The 6,633-nt window shown below is 36.1% G+C and overlaps 1 non-coding gene across 1 annotated transcript; it reads right to left on the bottom strand.

The window, feature by feature from the left end:
- Positions 1 to 986: 986 nt before the first annotated feature.
- On the bottom strand, positions 987 to 1,093 carry LOC138836764 (U6 spliceosomal RNA). Its single transcript, XR_011375044.1, has one exon. It is a non-coding gene; the product is annotated as a U6 spliceosomal RNA (small nuclear RNA).
- Positions 1,094 to 6,633: the final 5,540 nt, after the last annotated feature.

Below are 6,633 nucleotides of genomic sequence, written 5' to 3'. Positions count from 1 at the left end.
CTACCAAGACATAAGAACATTTTCATACAATTTTTATTATAAAAAAAAAACTGTACAGAGGTGTCACATTTATGGGAGCAAATAATGAGTACATTTCTTAACAAGCATTGTTCCCTCTTCCCACCATCCCTTCCCTCCCACCTCCACAAATACGCTCCCCTCCCCCTTCCCCCTGACTAAATTGTAAAGTTCATTTTTCAACAGAGTGTCTTGTGCATCTCATTGTTACAATGAGTTAACCTGTATCCCTATTTAACCATTTTGTATTTCCCTTCCCCTCACCAAATTAGAGAAACATATACACAGGATGTAGGTGTACCAACTTCAAATACAATGAAAACAGGGGTTATAGCGTGGGGGAGGAACATATACAGAAAGAAAAAAAATCATATTGCACATCATAAGTACGTTAGAAACAATAACAAGAAAGAAAAAACATACTTGTGTCCCTGTCTTAGGGTTCATTTCCCTTAATATCATCTTATCTGCTCATATGCACATAGCTTTTGACTTATTCTGCTTATCTCAGACATATATTAGTTATTGAAAATAAGAGAAACCACGGGACCTATGTTTCTTTGGACTTGGCTTACTTCACTTAATAAATTTTTTTCCAAGACTTTCCAATTCCTAACAAATTGGGTGATACTATTCTTTCTGATGGAGGCATAGCATTCCATTGTTTATATACACCCACATTTTCTTGATCCATTCATCTACTGAGGGGCATCAGGGTTGGCTCTATATCAGCTATTGTAAATAATGCTGCAGTAAACATAGCTGTGCTGGTAGTTTTAGTATGGTCTTGTTTGTGATCATTCGGGTAAATGCCCATAAGTGGGATTGCTGGGTCATAGGAAAGCTTCATATGGAGTCTTTTGAAGAGCCTCCATACTGCTTTCCAAAGTGGTTGAACAAGTTTACACACACACCAAGAATGCAGTAGAGTTCCCTGTGGACAGATGCTCTCCATCATCTGTTGTTGCAAAAATATGGAACATTTCACTAATTTGCATGTCAACCTTGCTCAGGGGCCATGCTAATATTCTCTGTATTGTTCCAATTTTAGCGTATTTGCTGCCTAATTGAGCACAGAACATTTTTTATATATAAAGTGTAATTTATTTTCTTAAACTAGACAATTCAAAAAAAAGTAAGTTCAAAAGAATTCTTGTGAAATTTTAGAAGCATGTATTTCTTTTTTTTTTTTTTTTGTTAGCAATACAACAAACTGTTAGTACCATGCATTTCTTACATAAGCACACATTTAAGAATAAAGTCAAGACTGGCATGTCAAAAACAAAATAATTCCAGATATTTGTTGTTCAAGAGATGTGTAGGAGGAGGAATTCAATTGTTCTATACAAGGCACCTGTCATAATGAACACTGCAGCAAGTGTTAAGGTTGTTAAAAGTTTTAAATTTTAAATGTATTTAATTTTGGGAATTTGCATATATATGCCAAAATTAGGACTGTTTGGCAGGTCATAAACTTTTCTATAAAGTATTTAAGGTTTATGGTATTTTAGCGTATTTGCTGCCTAATTGAGCACAGAACATTTTTTATATATAAAGTGTAATTTATTTTCTTAAACTAGACAATTCAAAAAAAAGTAAGTTCAAAAGAATTCTTGTGAAATTTTAGAAGCATGTATTTCTTTTTTTTTTTTTTTGTTAGCAATACAACAAACTGTTAGTACCATGCATTTCTTACATAAGCACACATTTAAGAATAAAGTCAAGACTGGCATGTCAAAAACAAAATAATTCCAGGTATTTGTTGTTCAAGAGATGTGTAGGAGGAGGAATTCAATTGTTCTATACAAGGCACCTGTCATAATGAACACTGCAGCAAGTGTTAAGGTTGTTAAAAGTTTTAAATTTTAAATGTATTTAATTTTGGGAATTTGCATATATATGCCAAAATTAGGACTGTTTGGCAGGTCATAAACTTTTCTATAAAGTATTTAAGGTTTATGGTAGCAGACATATGGTACTAATTATGTACATTTCAGAGTTTATAGAAACATTACCAATAAGAAGTTGCAAAGTCTTTGCGTAAAGAAGCAGAGTGAAGAGTTAAGACTTTGTTAACTATATAGTTTCTGTTTAATTTTTAGGGCTTCCTTACTTTACATGTTAGTGAGGAACAAATGATGATATAAGCCATATACAAATGATGAGATGAGCCATAAAAAGTAATCTTAGTGAGTAATTTTAAAGACTACTCATAGCCTATAAAACTCTTTTTAAGGGGCTGGGAAGGTGGCTCAGTGGTAAAGCGCTTGTCTTGCATGCTTGAGACCCTGGGTTCGATTCCTCAACACCCATAAACAAAAAACAAGCTGGAAGTGGTGATGTGGCTCAAGTGGTAGAGTGCTAGCCGTGAGCTGAAGAGCTGAGGGGCAGCACCCAGGCTCAGAGTCCAGGGCCACGACCGGATCCAAAATAAAAACCAAAACAAAATCCTCTTTTTAAACATCATAATCTTAGCCAGTTTTAAATGTACAGGAATATGAGAAAGTAGTAAAATCTAATATGTAGAACACTGGTAATTGTTTGTTTTTTTATTTGATTAATCATTAATATTTAATTGTCCGTTTTCTTTATTTGTTGCATTGTTTTCCTTTTTGTAATATAATACAACTTTTTATAAGTCGTCCTCAGGAGGTACTTTGAGAAGCTTACTGGGATGGCCAAAGCATTTTTTATAGGTGCATGTGAGTTTACAAAGAAGAAAATTAAGACAAATTATTTATTAAAAAAATTATCAAGTACAGTCTGAATTAGAAGGGATGATAAAGGTCCACACCCAAAATCTTAGCCTTCGTCTGAAGCTGCGGTATTACAGAGTTGAGACCACAAAAGTGAGAGACTGTTTTTGTGTTTTTTGTTTTTGTCAGTCTTGAGGCTTGAACTCTGGGCCAGAGCGCTCTCCCTGCACTCTTCAGCTCAAGGCTGGCACGCTATCCCTTGAGCCACAGCACCACTTCTGGTTTTCTAGTGGTTTATTAGAGATAAGATTCTCACGGACTTTCCTGCCTGGGCTGGCTTTCAACCGGGATCCTCAGAACTCAGCCTCCTGCATAGCTACGGTTACAGTCCTGAGCCACCAGCACCCAGCATTGTTTTGTTGATTTTTATTTTGTTGGTCATGGGGCTTGAACTCTGGGTCCTGGGTGCTGTCCCTCAGCTCAAGGCTAGCGCTACCATTTGAGCCTTCGTCTTTTTCTACTTCTGTAGTGCTGAGGAATCAAACCCAGGGCCCCATGCATGCAAGGCAAGCACTCTCCCATTGAGCCACCTTCCCAGCTCCAGAAAGACTGTGCTTTAAAAAATCATCTAAACAATATTTGCTTTCTGCTTTGGGTTATATAATGAAATATATGAATATCTTTTTATATTTTTGTGAATTGTCATACTTCTAAATTTATGCTAACTTGAGCCACTTTATCCTTTTCAAAGTCATGAAATATCTCTGAGAGTGTTCTTCTGGGAAGATTATATTTGCACTTATAATTTCTTCTGAGTCATTTTTATTTTTTTATTGTGAAAAAACTGTACAGAGGGATTACAATTACATGGGCAAGATAATGAGTATATTTCTTATCAAGCATTGTAGCCTCCTCCTTTATTTCCCCTTCCCATCCATTCCAAGCCTCCCCCCCACCCAATCCTCCCCCCACCACCCACCAAAGTTGTAAAGTTCGTTTTCGACATGACAACTTGTACTTCTTATTGTTGCAACGGGTCCACCTGTATCCTTATTTAAACGACTTGTTTTTCCCCTTCCCTTCCACAAATTATAACAACATCAAATACAGTGAAAGCAGGGGTTATAATGTGGGAGAGAGACATACAAAGCAACAAGGAAATAATCATATAAATGCGTTAGAAACAAATGAATGAAAGAAAAAAACATTTAAATACGTATCTTAGGGTTCATTTTCCTAACATCACCTTATCTGACCTTTTCTGCTTGACTCATACATATACTAACTATTGCAAATGAGGGAAACCATGGGACCTATGTTTCTTTGGGCTTGGCTTACTTCACTTAATATAATTTTTTTGAAGTCTTTCCAGGCCCATATCAAGCATTGAAATAGAAACAGCAATAAGAGACCTTCCATCTAAGAAAAGTCCAGGACCAGATGGTTTTGCAGCGGAATTCTACAAGGCCATCAAAGCAGAGCTCACACCAATACTCCTCCAACTCTTCAATGAAATTGAAAGAGAAAGTTCACTACTGAACACATTCTATGAAGCCATCATAATCCTCATCCTAAAACCAGGCAGGGAATCATCATTTTTATTTTTTATCAAAATCATTTTATATGTTATATTGATGGGTTATCATACATCAGATACCTTCAAATGTACATGAAGAGTCTAAAGATAGCAGTATGAATATTCTCATACAGCTCTTGTTTATCTGTTATGTACTTTCAGTATTATTGTACTTCTCTCTTTCACCCTTTTTCATTCATGGTCTTTCTCTTTCAGGCTCCATGTCTGCTACTTAGAATTTCAGCTGGTCTATTATCCCTCAGGATCCACTGGTTTTGTGGGAACATGATAGGGACCAACAGTTTCCCTTGCAGTTTTTAACAATTATAAGATTGACGTGATATTATTCTTTGCCATTCTAAATGGCAAAACAACAGATCTAGGAATTCCTTTTCACTTTTCTTCTGTTATAAATTTTATCTCATAGGAATCATTGGGATAGGTAAGATATTTTGACTTGAGACCTAAAAGTTCTTTTTCTTTTACAAATAACCTTTGTCTTTGATTATCAGTAAGTAACTACATGTAATGAAAACAAAACTATCCTATTGTAAGCAGACCGAAGTTGTTCACAGGGATGAAAAACAAGGTAATGGGGCAAGTGAGAACAAAGGATACCCATCATAGAGCACAGCTCCTCAGAGCAGTTTAACATGTACACTTTGTGAGAATGACAATGTGCTGGGAACTATTGATTAAATCACTGAACACTGATTTATATATATGTACATATATTTGCATATGTATATTTATTTATATATGCATATATGTATGTATATGCCCTTATATATGTACACATGTATGTTACTATACACACAAATTCACACATACATATACACATGTATACATGCACACATGGAGAAAGACACATATTTACAGCCAACACAAGTTTCATTAGTTGTTGACTATGCCTTAGATGGAATGCTTGGAACAAAATATGTTGAAAATATATTTGTCTCCATGAGTTCTTTTACCACTCCTCTTATCTCTTAAAACTGGTAGGTTTTGACAGATTCGACTTGCAAAATGCAGTACAAGTCACTTAGGAATCTCAGTAAGTAAAGAACATATGGTGTCTCCCAGCTCCCTACAGAATGCTTGCTCTTATAGACACTCTTAACAACCAAAGTAGCAGGAAAATATCCTTGTAAAGAATAAAGTTATACATCTCATTGTTGCAATAGGTCCACCTATATCCCTAGTTAAATGATTTTTTCCCTTCCCCTCCACAAATTATACCTACATCAATACAGTGAAAGCAGGGGTTATACCGTGGGGGAGGAACATGCAAAGCAACATAGAAATCATCTAATAAAAATGTTAAAAACAATTTCATGAAAGGCAAAAAAACATTTGAATACTTATCTTGGGCTTCATTCCCCTAACATCAAGTTATCTGACCTTTTCTGCTTGACTCAGACATATACTAGTTATTGCAAATAAGGAAAACCATGAGACCTATGTTTCTTTGGGCCTGGCTTACTTCACTTAATATAATTTTTTCCAAGTCTTACCATTTCCTAACAAATGGGGCAATGTCATCCTTTCTGATGGAGGCATAGAATTCCATTGTGTATATATACATTTTCTTGATCCATTCATCTATTGAGTGGCATCTGGGTTGGTTCCATATCTTAGCTGTAGTAAATAGGGGTGCAATAAACATAGTCGTGCTGGTAGCTTTAGTATGGTCTTGTTTGTGATCACGTGGGTAAATGCTCAAAGTCGGATTTCTGGGTCATAGGGGAGCTCTATGTGGAGTCTTTTGAGGAACCTCCATACTGCTTTCCAAAGTGGTTGAACAAGTTTACACTCCCACCAACAATGTAGAAAGGTTCACTTCTGTCCAAATCCCCTCCAGCATCTGTTGTTATTAGAGTTCTTTATTATAACCATTCTAACTGGTGTGAGGTGGAATTTCAATGTTGTTTTGTCGAAAAACGAACTTTACAACTTTGGTGGGTGGGGGGATGACCGGGTGTAGGGGGAAGATGGGAAGAGATGGGAAGAGGAAAGAAAGAGTAGCCAACAATGCTTGATAAGAAATGTACTCGTTATGTTGCCCATGTAATTGTAACTCCTCTGTACAGTATTCTCACAATAAAAAAAATAAAGTTATAAGGCGCTAAATAGCATCCTTCCTTGAGCTCTTTTCCAAAAGACAGCATCAATTCCTAAGCAGATGAGTGAGTCCTCAGAAGACTGGCCCTCAGACCAACATTTAACCAACCCATGTGAAAAGTCCTATGAGAGAAATGCTGACTGAGGTCTGGCTGATTTCCTGGCCAAGAAAATAAGAAAAGAAGAAAGTATTTTTAATGTATTAAAGTTTGAGAATAATTT

This window comes from Dipodomys merriami, unplaced genomic scaffold (assembly GCF_024711535.1).
Source record: "Dipodomys merriami isolate MVZ:Mamm:240054 unplaced genomic scaffold, mDipMer1.0.p SCAF_2583, whole genome shotgun sequence".
In the NCBI taxonomy this organism is placed as follows: domain Eukaryota; kingdom Metazoa; phylum Chordata; class Mammalia; order Rodentia; family Heteromyidae; genus Dipodomys; species Dipodomys merriami.
Note: the sequence above shows the minus strand (reverse complement) of the source record. Positions and strands in the feature narration are given on the sequence as shown.